Source organism: Salvelinus namaycush, chromosome 26, assembly GCF_016432855.1.
Source record: "Salvelinus namaycush isolate Seneca chromosome 26, SaNama_1.0, whole genome shotgun sequence".
NCBI lineage: Eukaryota > Metazoa > Chordata > Actinopteri > Salmoniformes > Salmonidae > Salvelinus > Salvelinus namaycush.
Genome location: NC_052332.1, coordinates 43394613 through 43410285, shown reverse-complemented (window position 1 = coordinate 43410285; position 15673 = coordinate 43394613). Strand labels below are relative to the sequence as shown.

The following is a 15673-nucleotide window of genomic DNA, read 5'->3' as shown; positions in this document are numbered from 1 at the left end:
TTCAGGCGTTTGGAAATTGCTCCCAAGGATGAACCAGACTTGTGGAAGTCAAAAAATGTCTGAGGTCTTCGCTGATTTCTTTTGATTTTCCCATGATCTCAAGCAAAGAGGCACTGAGTTTGAAGGTAGGCCTTGAAATACATCCACAGGTACACCTCCAATTGACTCAAATTATGTCAATTAGCCTATCAGAAGCTTCTAAAGCCATGACATTTTCTGGAATTTTCCAAGCTGTTTAAAGGCACAGTCAACTTCATGTATGTAAACTTCTGACCCACTGGAATTGTGATACAGTGAATTATAAGTGAAATAATCTGTCTGTAAACAATTTTTTGAAAAATTACTTGCGTCATGCACAAAGTAGATGTCGTAACCGACTTGCCAACAAGAAATTGTTAACAAGTAATTTATGGAGTTTTAACGAGTTTTAATGACTCCAACCTAAGTGTATGTAAACTTCCCACTTCAACTGTACATCTGCATGTTTTTGCTATGTAGAGGGATTATCGGCCAAGCCGATAAAGGGCCGTTAACCAAGACTAGAAAAGGTCAATATCGCCACAATATATCTTTCTTCTTCCCCTCTCCTCTCTTTCCCTCCCCCATCTCCTCTTTCCCTCCCACCCCTCTTCTTCCCGTCTCTTCTCCCCCACCCTCCCTTCCTCTTCCCCCCACCTCCCCCTTCTCCCACCCCCCACCCCCCCCCCCTCCCCCTTCTCCCACCCCTACCTCCCCCTTCTCCCACCCCTACCTCTCCTCTTACTAGAGGAGCCAAGGGTCTGAGTAAACAGACATGAACCTCTCTCTAACCTAGACCAGATATCCACATTGACTTCACTCACTGGCATCAGTGACTTGCCAAGTTTCCAACTCTCCCTCCTCTTTGTCTCTCCCTTTCTTCCCCCCTCTTTCTCTCTAACATTACAGTTCTGTGTGTGTGTGTGTGTGTGTGTGTGTGTATATAAAACACAGCATCATATGATGCAATATGCATCATAGTGGCTGTATTTCGAAAGTGATATCTCGAAAACTTGATTGCTGACATGCAAAATATTTTGGGACTATCAACAATGGACTAATAATAACCAATGCCAACATACAGTTTTGGGGTGGAGATTTCCTTTAACTGTGTCCCTGGAAACATGATAACCATGGTTACCAATGGGGGTGGTGGGGGGGGGGGGGGGTCTGTCTGCAAAAGAAAGAGGGGGGAAAGAAAGAAAGAAGAAAGGAGGGGGAGAGAGAGAGAGAGGCGGGGTAGAGGGAGAATTGGCAACTTGGCAAGTCACTGATGCCAGTGAGTGAAGTCAATGTGCTTATCTGGAGGGAGCTTCTGGAGGGAAAGGCAGCCGGGCATCATGCATTACAAAGAGACAGACTGTTACACTGCTGCAGTCAAGAGGGGAGAGATAGGCAGAGAGGATCGGTGACTGAAAGAAAGACAGGAGTATGAGTGAAAGGAGAGAGAGAGAGATCTCTGAAAGGAGAGAGAGAGAGATCTCTGAAAGGAGAGAGAGATCTCTGAAAGGAGAGAGAGAGAGAGATCTCTCTGAAAGGAGAGAGAGAGAGATCTCTCTGAAAGGAGAGAGAGAGAGATCTCTCTGAAAGGAGAGAGAGAGATCTCTCTGAAAGGAGAGAGAGAGATCTCTCTGAAAGGAGAGAGAGAGAGAGATCTCTGAAAGGAGAGAGAGAGAGAGATCTCTGAAAGGAGAGAGAGAGAGAGATCTCTGAAAGGAGAGAGAGAGATATCTCTGAAAGGAGAGAGAGAACTCAAAAGGGGGAATGTCAAGGTTGTGTTCAGCAAGGGTGTATTCTGTCGCAAAACGTTTTCCTCAATTACCGACTTGGAAGACAAGCAATGTCTTCTTTACCTTTAGAGAGATGGGAGATTCTCATGAAACCCGTTTTAAAACGTCTGTAGCACATTGAGTGACAAAACCATGATGCATCTGCAAAAAATCAACTATCATTCTGAGGACTAAGATGTCTAAGTTTCTTATTTTAAATACATTTTAGCCAGATTGTTTTTTTTATTATACATTTTTACCCCCAAATTCTCATTAAAGAAATGCATCGTGATTGAATTCTTGGATCAATTTATAAAATGATGTTGCTGTGGTTTGTCTATAAATCATTAAGATGCTATACTACTACATGTATTACGTACAAACAATGTCTGTGGACATGTCTCATTACCATGACACTTTTTCACGTTCCTGTAAAAACTACATCTCATTACCATAACACCTTTTTACGTTCCTGTAAAAAACTACATCTCATTACCATAACACTTTTAAGTTCCTGTAAAAACCCCAATGTTTTTAAATAAAGTTTTATTCACCCATGATGCATCATCTAGAGCAGTAGAAGTTAATTTATTCGCCTATATATGACTTCGGAATGCAGTTCTTATTGTCAAACATCCCCTTTACCCCACCTGGACCGAAACTGATCAACTCAAACTAGGAAAAAGTCTGATTTTAATTTGATCATTTAAATTCTAAATATAAAAATGTTGAATGTTATGTTTAACTCGGGGCTCCTGAGAGGCGCAGCGTTCTAAGGCATTGCATCTCAGCGCTAGAGGCGTCACTACAGACACTCTGGTTCGATTCCAGGCTGTATCACAACCCGGCCGTGATTGGGAGTCCCATAGGGCGGCACACAATTGGTCCAGCATCGTCCGGGTTTGGCCGTCATTATAAATTAGAATTTGTTCTTAACCGACTTGACTAGTTAAATAAATGTTACATTAAATAAATAATAAAATAAAAACAGCTCAGCCGATACGTCGGGTCGATATGGGCCTTTTCTAGTCCATCGGCTCTTCCCTACCGGCTTTCCTGATAGTCCTGCTACATAGCAAAGCTGCTGCTATGGCAACCACCACTCACCGCCTGAGCCACGAGCACCGCCACAAAGCCAAGGAATGTCTAGCTGAGAAAATCAGCAGCGCCAAGCTAGCTCATTCATCCAAACAGAAAGGTGCAGTATTGAAAAATGGATGAATTGACACAATGACCAAAATCAAACTCCTGTTGCAAATATTACTTTAAAGATGCAATATGCAGAAATCTCCCCACCATTTCCTGGTTGCTAAAATTCTAATAGTTTGCCTAATTTCAGTTTATGAGCAATGGCTAGAGTAGAGCAGTGTTTCCAACCCGGGTCTTCCGGTACCCCCAACAGTATACATTTTTAATTGTAATCCTGGATAAGCACACCTGATTCAACTTGTCAACTAATCATCAAACCCTCAATGGGTTGTATGAGGTGTGTTTGTCAAGGGCTAAAACGGAACTGTGTAGTGTTGGGGGTACTGGAGGACCAGGGTTGGGAAACTGTGTAGTGTTGGGGTACTGGAGGACCAGCGTTGGGAAGCTGTGTACTGTTGGGGGTACTAAAGGACCAGGGTTGGGAAGCTGTGTACTGTTGGGGGTACTAAAGGACCAGGGTTGGGAAACTGTGTAGTGTTGGGGGTACTAAAGGACCAGGGTTGGGAAACTGTGTAGTGTTGGGGTTACTGGAGGACCAGGGTTGGGAATCTGTGTATTGTTGGGGGTACTAAAGGACCAGGGTTGGGAAACTGTGTACTGTTGGGGGTACTGGAGGACCAGGGTTGGGAAACTGTGTAGTGTTGGGGGTACTGGAGGACCAGGGTTGGGAATCTGTGTATTGTTGGGGGTACTAAAGGACCAGGGTTGGGAAACTGTGTACTGTTGGGGGTACTGGAGGACCAGGGTTGGGAAACTGTGTACTGTTGGGGGTACTAAAGGACCAGGGTTGGGAAACTGTGTACTGTTGGGGGTATTGGAGGACCAGGGTTGGGAAACTGTGTACTGTTGGGGGTACTAAAGGACCAGGGTTGGGAAACTGTGTACTGTTGGGGGTATTGGAGGACCAGGGTTGGGAAACTGTGTACTGTTGGGGGTATTGGAGGACCAGGGTTGGGAAACACTGGTGTAGAGAATCATTGTACCATCTAAACCGGTGTGAAATATATTTTCATTAATCCTAAAATATTGTATTTTCAGCTGTTAGAAACTGGTGTACAAAACTGAAAGCAAAAGACGCAAAAAAAAAAAAACTTAAAAGGGAAGCATAGAAACCGAACACATAGTGAAAATGGCAAATCTATAACTCACATTTCTATGTGAATTTGGTCAGGTCACCCCAAAAAGGTACACATTGCAGTTTTAATTCACCAATCAGTTTTTTAAATAATTTTTTTAGCCTTTATTTAACTCGGCAAGTCAGTTAACAGAACATGCAAGTTGAGGAAGCAACAAATGTGAGATCCCTTCTTACCAAATTCCCGATGCCCACATTTACATTTCCCTCAACCAACAAGACGAGTAACGAACAACAAAATCACTAGCCTATGTCAATCTACTATCCCCCCATAATAGAAAAGTTATCATTCTATTGGACAACTTGTCGAGAAGTAAATAAACTATTCCCAACAGACTCTGGGGCAGTTGTGGGAAGATATATCCCAAATTCATACAACCAGTAGGCCAAGGCTACATACAAAATAAACATAAAAAAATTGTCTGATGCAACAGATCAGAAGGTTTAGCTTAAAATGTTGATAAACTATTTCTTCACATAATAAGCGTAGCAATGTGCACAAGGCAGTAAGCTACACGCGAATGTTTGATCCATAAGGCAATTAGCGGGAAAATGAGTCCGACACAAAGAATATACTGTAATATCATGTAGGTGTGGGGGTAAACGTGCAATTCAGTAGCCAGCAAACCTGAATTAAGACCAAGTTCAATTAGGTTCACACTCATTTGCAGTAGGCTAGATCTTTAAGGCTAATCAATACAATGTCTGAGTGTCAGACTAAGCTGTGGGCGATTACTCAAAAAAGGTTGTTTACAATAGCATTTAGGAAATATTCATGTAATGGAAGTAATTTTGACTAAAGCCTGCACTACATCTCTGTAATTATAATTGTCTTGTGTTCAACTACCGCAAAACGTTAGGAGCATGGGAATAGACCATCGCCCATTTAGGGAGATGACGACCTCTGACCTCTGCAGCTGAAAAGATATGGGATATATGGAGTTAAAAACAAGAGGAGTCTACTCTTTTCGATTTTTACCAATGACAGTCTGTTTTGGAATGGGTGGCCAGTAATAAACTGGTCCTGAACGTCTCTAAAACTAAGGGCATTGTATTTGGTACAAATCATTCCATAACTTCTAGACCTCAGGTGAATCTGGTAATGAATGGTGTGGCTATCATGGTCCAAACACATCAAGACAGTCGTGAAGAGGGCACGACAACACCCCCCAGCAGGAGACAAATGATTCGGCATAGGTCCCCAGATCCTCAAATTGTACAGCTTCACCATCGAGCGTAATCCTGACAGGTTGCATCACTGCCTGGTATGGCAACTGCTCTGTATCTGACCGTAAGGCACTACAGAGGGTAGTGCGTACGACCCAGTACATCACTGGGGCCAAGCTTCCTGACATCCAGGACCTCTATACCAGGCTGTGTCAGAGGAAGGCCCAAATTGTCAGACTCCAGTCACCCAAGTCATAGACTGTTCTCTCTGCTACCGCACGGCAAGCGGTACCGGAGTGCCAAGTATAGGTCCAAAAAGCTCCTTAACAGCTTCTACCCCCAAGCCATAAGACTGCTGAACAATTGATCAAATGGCCACCGGATTATGACATTGAACCCCCCCTTTTTGTTTTTACACTGCTGCTACTTGCTGTTTATCATCTATGCATAGTCACTTTGCCCCTACCGACATGTACAAATGACCTCTAACCTGTACCCCTGCACATTTAGTCGGTACCAGTGCCCCATGTATACAGCCTCGTTACTGTTATGTAATTCTACTGTGTTACTTTTTATTTTTACTTTATTCTCTAAATCTTTTCTTAACTCTATTTCTTGAACTGCACTTTTGGTTAAGGGCTTGTAAGTAAGCATTTCACTGTAATAAAATTTGATTTGAGGAGCCTAAATTAGTTGGTTACCTTCGATTGTAAACTGTCATGGTCAAAACATATAGATTTCTAGGGTTGTAAAGACTTCACAAAGCAAGTCCTGCAGACTCTAGTTTAATCTTGATTATTGTCCAGTCATATGGTCAAGTGCTGTGAGAGAAAGACCTAGTTAAGCTGCAGCTGGCCCAGAACAGAGCGGCACGTCTTGCTCTTCATTGTAATCAGAGGGCTGATATAAATACTATGCATGCTAGTCTCTCTTGGCTAAGAGTCGAGGAAAGACTGATTTGTTTCTTACAAAAACAAGAATTGACGCAATGTCTGAAATTCCAAATAGTTTGCATAGTCAACTTACACACAGCACTGACACTAGGACTGGGGACGATATGGCTTAAATATATTCACAGTGTGACAGTTATGGGCAAGGAAAACAAGCCTATCCACTGTCTATGGCTTCAGTACTACGCCGTGGCATGTTATGGTACCACCGTGAAAATAAATAACATACAAATAACTATTTCACATGTTGCGCAAATCGCGAAGGCTATTGAATGTTACCAAACAGAATAACTTCCAAGAATTCCAAATAAATAATGTAAATATTCAAGTCAAACAGGGAAAGACCACAGCTTCAAATAGGGGCTTAGGAATGACCAAAATGTCACACTTTCCATTTAACCAGGTTGTTAACTCCTGCTATAGAACCAACAATCATATTGGTTATCATACAGGTTATGGGAAAGGAGAACAACCCTATCTACTGTATCTGTCACCACATTGCCACCAGTGCTGAAGGCCCTTTCGGAAGGTGAACTAGTGGCTGGAATGCACAGGTATTTCTTGGCCAGTTTGCTCACTCTTGGAAAGTTCTCTTCATGGACCCGCCACCACTCCAGAGGATCTGCCTCACCTGTCAGCAGCAACAGTCCACAGGTAGCTATTCAGCTCAGCTTCAAATGGCCCCTTTGTCAGACAGGGAAAGCTGCTGGTGTGTCTCCTTTTTTGTATTTATTTTTTTAAAGCGTCTTCTTAATCTTCTTTGTTTCCACTGGGTCTGGTGCTCCTGACCTGTGATTCATCTGTATCTCCGATGGCTGGCACCTGCTCTGTCAGCAGTCTATGAAGCTGCTGCTCTTGTATTTATGCAGTCCAACCGGGTTCTAGGAAGGACGCTACGTCCAACAGGTCATCTGTGATTGGATCTGAGTATTTGTTTTCGTTCAGATAATCAAGGATGGTCCTCTTGATGTCCTTTGTTAGGGGTGAGTCATCTTCCAGAGTCAAAACAGTGACGTTGAACAGCTGGATTTAAGCAGGCTGCAGGTAGGAGACACTGAAATAATCTTCTCCGGACAAGGCGTCAGTGAACTGCTGCAGGGGAGCCAGGGCTTTGTTGATTGACTCAAGGACTTGTATGTCCTGCCATGTAGGCACAAGGTGCCTGATTTACTTGTCTGCAGCCAGGACCCGAGTTACAGCCTTCTCCTGTTCAAAGCACTCTCTGGATCATCTTCTGACGTGAGCCCCACCTGGTTGGAGTTTCAATGACAAGTGAGTGGTCAGGCAAGTCAAGTTCAGCAACTTGTGCAGTTTTCATAGCTTTTTTCCCCCTCCCAGGCCATAGAAAAGTCATTGACTACTCTCTTGCAGACAGCAACTGGTCAACCTGGGATCTTTAACACTTCTCTCTGTAAAAATACCAACAAAACAATTGACAATATTAACAGCTTTTTCCCTTATATTCAAATGACAGAATAGAAATGAGAAGCAAAAAGTAAACCACTAGATAATAAATAATAGATATATTACACAAATATGAAATTTAATTTAACCGTTTTCCATTATTGGGTGCAAATTTTAATTACAGTAATTGTGATTTAATGGATTGATCTACATTCATTAAATACAGTAAAATAAATATATTTCAAGTCATGTGATGAACACTGCAGTTTTGAATCCAACAATTGGCCAGCAATGCTAGGCTAGATAGTTATTGATTAAATATGAATTTAACTAGCATCCTGAAAGTTTATAACAGTAGCCACATATTTGCGAAAATATAATGGCAACTATTTAAAAACGTACCGATGGCCAGGTGAAGACGGTGACCAAACCACTGCAGTCTTGTCCAGCTGTTCAGCTCCATGGCTTTTACTATGTTATATTCGTTGTCAGTTGTAAAACACACACTTTGCTCTTCTTTCAGTCCCCATAATTCTAGGGCATCTCTCAGCCCTCGGGCAAGCAATTCTCCTGTATGGTCCTCCGGGGGGAGGGGGGGGGGGGGGGGGGGGGGGGGGGGGGCGGGGGGGAATGTTTGCAAACATATTCTCTTCAGCTCCCAGGCATCGGTTATAAAATGCAGTTAGGGTAAAGTAAGGCTCGGATGTTGGGCTTGACCATAGGTCCGTTGTGCTGGCAACGTGTATCATGTTTTCAAATCTCCCTCTTCACTCTTTCATGGCATTCAGTGTACTTATTTGGCAAGACTGTCCCGCTAAAGTATTTTCGGCTAGGCAGTACATACCTGGGATCCAACGTTTTTCAATCCGTAATGTCCCGTCATCTTTTGCTTTTCTTGTCGTACGGGATCCACTTTTAAAATGGCGCAACCAATCAAATCAAATGTATTTTATAAAGCCCTTCTTACATCAGCTGATGTCACAAAGTGCTGTACAGAAACCCAGCCTAAAACCCTAAACAGCAAGCAATGCAGGTGTAGAAGCACGGAAAAACTCCCTAGAAAGGCCAGAACCTAGCAACCAGCGTGTTTTGGTTCAAACTTGATGTCGTTTTAGGCCTGGCACCGGGGTGGATGTTGGAGTTTTGCGCCTCTTCGTACTTTCACCATATGACCATTGACCACACGGCAGCTTTTTAGGTGGCTATAGGAGGTAACTTGTGTTTCCCCCTTTTACAACCACAGACCGCTTGCAAATAACTTGCAAATTATGTTTTTTTTTGTTGTTCTGTGTCCGTTGTCTTAAAACCAAACCATGTCCACACTATCAACATTGCACCTTTTTAATCTACAAATTCTTCACTTGCTGCGGGAATTGGCTGAGTAGTTCTTTTGAAAACTCTTATTACTTGTGTTTTTCTCCATCGTGTTTGTTTCCACCACTAACTGATTTCTAGGTGTTTGTTTCCAAAGTGTGTTTGTTTCCAAAGTGTATTTGTTTCCAACGTGTGTTTGTTTCCAAACGTGTGTGTTTGTTTCCAAACGTGTGTGTTTGTTTCCAAACGTGTGTGTTTGTTTCCAAACGTGTGTTTGTTTCCAAACGTGTGTTTGTTTCCAAAGTGTGTGTGTTTCCAAAGTGTGTGTGTTTGCGTCATCACGCAGTGCACATCGTTTTCCCCCCAAGGTTGGTAGGGGCGCCTTTCATTCCAAAATGAGATTATTCTCATTCGTTGCAGCTGCCGGAATGACACTAATTTGTAAATTAATACATTTAACACAGAAAACAATAAAATACCAGTACAGAAGGTAAAGTATAGATCCAAACCGGTACATAAATGAAGACATAAATGTATATTGTTTCCCCCCCATTATACCGCCCAGACCTGACACACACACACGTACCCCACCAGAGCTACCGCCAGGGGTCTTTTCACAGTCCCCAGGTCCAGAACAAATTCAAGGAAACGTACAGTATTATACAGAGCCATGAGTGCATGGAACTCCCTTCCATCTTATATAAATCGCAATTTAACAGCAAACCTGTTTTCAAAAAACAAAGCAAAAGCTCACGGAACAACGCCTCTCTGTGACCTACTTGTTGTGTGTATGTACTGACGTGTACATGTAACTGATAGATGCACACACACACAACATGTTAATGTTTTTAAAAGGTATATAAATTGTAAAGGCTTTTGTCTGTAATGTATTTTTTCGCTATGTGTCGGACCCGAGTAAGACTAGCAGTCACCATTGGGATTCTAATAAATAACTGGTGCACGCCGCTGAGGCGGCAGCGTAGTGGTTAGAGCGTTGGACTAGTAACTGAAAGGTTGCAAGTTCAAATCCCCGAGCTGACAAGGTACAAACCTATCGTTCTGCCCCTGAACAAGGCAGTTAACCCACTGTTCCTAGGCCGTCATTGAAAATAAGAATTTGTTCTTAACTGACTTGCCTTTAAATAAAGGTAAAATAAAATTTTAAAAACACTGCCTGCCCTACAGGACACCTACAACACCAGGTGTCGCAGGACGGCCAAGAAGATTATCAGGGACCCTAGACACCCAAGCCACGCCCTGTTCTCCCCACTTCAACATCACTCTGACGCGGGCAGTACAGGAGAATCTTGGCAAAAATGTAAAGACTGGCAGTGTCAGAGGAACCCCCCCAAAAAAAGAATTCAGTCACCCCAGTCATAGACAGTTCTTTCTGCTACCGCATGGCAAGCGGTACTTGAGTGGCAAGTTTAGGTCCAAAAGGCTCCTTAACAGCTTCAAATGGCCTTCCTTTCTCAGAACAAGAATAGACTGACAATTTTCAGAAGAAAGTTATTTGTTTCTGGCCATTTTGAGCCTGTAATCAAACCCACAAATGATGATGCTCCCCATACTCAACTAGTCTAAAGAAGGCAGTTTTATTGCTTCTTTAAAATCAGCACAACAGTTTCAGCTGTGCGAACATAATTGCAAAAGGGTTTTCTAATGATCAATTAGACTTTTAAAATGATAAACTTGGATTAGCTAACACAACGTGCCATTGGAACACAGGAGTGATGGTTGCTGATAATGGGACTCTTGACGCCTATGTAGATATTCCATTAATAATCAGCCGTTTCCAGCTACAATAGTCATTTACATCATTAACAATGTCTACACTGTATTTCCGATCAATTCGATGTTATTTTAATGAACAAAGTGTTTTTCCTTTAAAACAAAGGACATTTCTAAGTGACCTCAAACTTTTGAACGGTAGTGTATATATTGGGATGGAGGGAAAGTAAAGAATGAGGGGGTGGGGGAAATGACCATTGAGTGAAAAACAAATATATATTTTTTTATTGCACTATATACATGACTGTGGCAGTGATGAACAAATAAGTGTTATTATGTTATGTATTTAGTGCTATTTATATTTATATGAAAACATGTAATATATAGTTTTTCACTCAACGGTCATTCCCCCCACCCTCTCAACAGTCATGCTGCTGCTCCCCCATAGTCATCCCCCCGCCCCCTCAACGGTCATGCTGCTGCCCCCCCCCCACCCTCTCAACAGTCATGCTGCTGCTCCCCCATAGTCATTCCCCCCGCCCCTTCAATGGTCATGCTGCTGCTCCCCCATAGTCATCCCCCCGCCCCCTCAACGGTCATGCTGCTGCTCCCCCATAGTCATCCCCCCGCCCCCTCAACGGTCATGCAGCTGCTCCCCCATAGTCATTCCCCCGCCCCTTCAATGGTCATGCTGCTGCTCCCCCATAGTCATCCCCCCGCCCCTTCAATGGTCATGCTGCTGCTCCCCCCACCCCCTCAACAGTCATGCTGCTGCTCCCCCATAGTCATCCCCCCGCCCCTTCAATGGTCATGCTGCTGCTCCCCCCACCCCCTCAACGGTCATGCAGCTGCTCCCCCATAGTCACCCCCCCACCCCCCCAATGGTCATGCTGCTGCTCCCCCCACCCCCTCAACGGTCATGCTGCTGCTCCCCCATCGTCATCCCCCCACCCCCTCAACAGTCATGCTGCTTCTCCCCCATCGTCATCCCCCCACCCCCTCAACAGTCATGCTGCTTCTCCCCCATCGTCATCCCCCCACCCCCCCAATGGTCATGCTGCTGCTCCCCCCACCCCCTCAACAGTCATGCTGCTGCTCCCCCATCGTCATCCCCCAACCCCCTCAACAGTCATGCTGCTTCTCCCCCATCGTCACCCCCCCACCCCCTCAACAGTCATGCTGCTTCTCCCCCATCGTCATCCCCCACCCCCTCAACGGTCATGCTGCTGCTCCCCCATCGTCATCCCCCACCCCCTCAACAGTCATGCTGCTGCTCCCCCATAGTCATCCCCCCACCCCCTCAACAGTCACGCTGCTGCTCCCCCATAGTCATCCCCCCACCCCCTCAACAGTCATGCTGCTTCTCCCCCATAGTCATCCCCCCACCCCCTCAACAGTCATGCTGCTGCTCCCCCATAGTCATCCCCCCACCCCCTCAACAGTCATGCTGCTTCTCCCCCATAGTCATCCCCCCACCCCCTCAACAGTCATGCTGCTTCTCCCCCATAGTCATCCCCCTACCCCCTCAACAGTCATGCTGCTTCTCCCCCATAGTCATCCCCCCACCCCCTCAACAGTCATGCTGCTGCTCCCCCCACCCCCTCAACAGTCATGCTGCTGCTCCCCCATAGTCATCCCCCCACCCCCTCAACAGTCATGCTGCTTCTCCCCCATAGTCATCCCCCCACCCCCTCAACGGTCATGCTGCTTCTCCCCCATCGTCATCCCCCCCACCCCCTCAACTGTTTTTTACTCTGCCTCCACCCCAATGGACACTTACTTATTAATCAATGCCAAAGCTGTTATTATGGATATAGTGCTGTTTATATTGTTGTTGTTTTTTAATTACCATTTTCGTTATTTTATTTCACTTCATCCTGCATGTTGGAGCTCAGCGCCTACGATTTTCACTGTACCCTGCAATCACACCTGCAACCCTGTACACGTGACTATTAAAACAACCTGAGGAAGTGTCGACAAGTTAAGGTTGGTTAAATTCTCTGTGTTACGCCAAACAGTACCCATCCTGCCAGCTGGAACAGAGTAATGGTCTGACTCGGCGATATTTTAAAAGCTAGGTGAAGGTGCACATTTCTTAAAGGTCCAGCGCTGTCAAAAATGAGATTTTACTGTGTTTTATATTATATATATAGCCACACTGAGGTAACAATAAAACTGTACAATTGTGAAAACGACAATGCCCTTTTTTTAGTATAAAGAGCTGTTTGAAAAGACAGTCTTGATTTTTAAGCTTGTTCTGGTCTGGGCAAATTAGTGAGATTGCACTCCAGGATCTTAAGCACAACATTTTTGTAATATATAGTACGAATTGGATTCATACCATTTAATACGAATAGCAAAAAATACGTTTAAAAAAACATATACGAAAATGGATGATGTAGTACACAAAAAACAAGGACTACTTTTGGCTTGCGAGCACCACCTTCAAAACTACTGGTTGAAATTATTTAAAAAAATATGTATAATGCATCTTTAATACACCAATAAGAACCAGTTCCAGACCTATCTGCCAATAACAACGAGTTTTCAGTTTCCCCTCTCCACTCAGACCACTCCCAGACAGTCCTAGATAAATTCTTACGTGAGAAATTGCTCTTTGCTAAGAAGCCATTTTTATTTCATTTTGATTGAAAACAAATCACAGTTAGGTACCTAATTGTTACCCAGAAATGATTTGCTATTGAGATAAAAACGGCTGCATTGGACCTTTAAGACTGCTAAAGAGACCTTGTGTCAAAAGCCAATTCATCCATTTGCACATTTTCAAAGGGTTTTTATGACAAGCATGTGGGAGAAACGTAATGGTTGTGCAATCATGTGCGTTAGTTCAATCAATACAGCACGAAGTTACAGACTGAGAACTGTGTTGTTGACAAAGCAACGCAAGATGTATGTAGGAGGGGGAAGGGGACAACTAAATATGACAATATTTGATGTGTTCATAAAAGGATGGTTGGAAACTTTGGCAAAGACTTACATCATTGACACATCTTACTAGCTAACCAAAACGGAAAAAAGTCTGAATTATTGGTTCCAAATCAAAATCATGCCATTCGACTTTTCCTTTAGCTCGCTAGCTAGCAAACCAGGCTAGCGTTACAGTACATAATTCACTTCCCTTATCAAACTTCAGCCACGTACAAAAATCGAAAATATGATATGCTAACTAGTTAACGCTAGCTAATTCACAAAAACGCATGAGCAGTAGCTAATATTTTCAACATGGACACGAGGTATGCATGTAGTTAGCCATTCTTGCAAGCTAGCTAACTAGCTACATTAGCTAGCTACGCTGTAAATGCAGTCGCATTCATATGGGTGAATGGCTGGCTGTGCGTATTGTTATGGCACAGTTGTACGTCAAGGCCACTAGTTGACTGAATTGCTTGTTAGTGTACTGTAGCTAGTTAGCTAGCAATACAAATTGCATTGAGTAACACGCAAGTCCTGCATTTGCTACTATTAATTGTATTTTGTTGAGAACATTAAATCAACCACGCACAACGTGCACATATATTCGTTTCATAGCCATCTACAACCCCGTTGCTAGTGATACATTTACAACAACAAAAAATACTGTTAGCTAAACTTGCCCCCATTCTCTACCCCCAGTGTAAGAACAGCGGCAAGGCGGACACCGCTAGCTAGCTAGCCCCGATACACACGGGCAGGGAACACGGACAGCTCCGTCGGATTTGGAGCACTTTTACTGGACAGATCCAGACAAATGTTGTGCCTCCAAAAATAAACACCACGAAATTAACTCCGAATTCCACACGAATAACGTTTGCTTGTGATAATTCCTACCTTGTTTTTATGAATTGCAATGAATTGTATCCTCTCTCTTGCAGCTCTCTTCCCCCTCCTATCTTCAAAATGGCGCCAATTTGCTCCGACAGCACCCGTGGGCCAAAAACCATAGAGAGGGACAGAGCGCCCTCTATGGAGCCACACAGGGAACGCACCGACGGGTTGAATAATGGAACGACCCTGAGTTTATGAAGCTCGGATATCGAATCTGCCGCTTGAGCATGCTTTTGGGGAACGGTCGATAGCTCGCTGGACTTCGGGCTAGAAGGCTATTACTGTATTGACTTACAGAATCTATATATATATATATATATATATATATATATATATATATATATATATATATATATATATATATATATATATAAAATGTAAAATGTTTATTATTACATTTTAAAAAAGCTCAATGTGCACGTGCAATTCATTTAGCCATGGGGCAGAGAGAACATTTAGCAGTTTTATAACACACTATTCTACCCATTTTGCCATAATATAATAATATTTATAAACTGGGTGGTTCGAGCCCTGAATGCTGATTGGCTGACAACCATGTTATATCAGACCGTATACCACAGGTATAACAAAACATTTATTTTTACTGCTCTAATTACGTTGGTAACCAGTTTATAATAGCAATAATGCCCCTCGAGGGTTTGTGATATATGGCCAATATACCACGGCTAAGGGCTGTATCCAGGCACTCCTGTTGCGTGTGCACAAGAACAGCCCTTAGCTGTGGTATATTGGCCATATTCCACACCTCCTCGGTCCATATTGCTTAATTATTGTTTCACTCTTTTAAACGCCCACAAGAGCGGAAATGCAATTTTTCCGGTGAAAGACCTTACCCATGATGTTGCACAACGATTTAAGAAAAAAACATCCCAGTTTTAGTTAAAGGTTGATATAATTGGTGTTGAAATGGGAAACCCGAAGCGGTAACTAACGATATTTTCCGTGCCAATGCCGTGTTTCCTCTATGATAATACTTTTCAGTCTACATTTCTTTTCAGGGCTGGGTTTTGTTTGCATGTTACCACCCACCAGCATGGCATTGTTAATTAATCAGAAACACCGGCTAAGCTCTTCCTCATTGTTAGCAGTGTTGCCATGTTTGCAGTTTTCCTGCCAAATTAGGCTACTTT

At 43.4% G+C, this 15673-nt stretch overlaps 1 protein-coding gene across 1 annotated transcript in view; it reads right to left on the bottom strand.

Moving 5' to 3' along the window:
• The window catches only part of LOC120021180 (sister chromatid cohesion protein PDS5 homolog B-like), a 69758-nt gene extending 55163 nt beyond the window's left edge, over positions 1-14595 (bottom strand). Inside the window, exon 1 of the mRNA XM_038964817.1 lies at positions 14526-14595. The gene's annotated coding sequence lies outside the window, so the exon portion shown is untranslated. The remainder of the gene's footprint in view (positions 1-14525) is intronic.
• Between the last annotated feature and the right edge of the window lie 1078 nt (positions 14596-15673).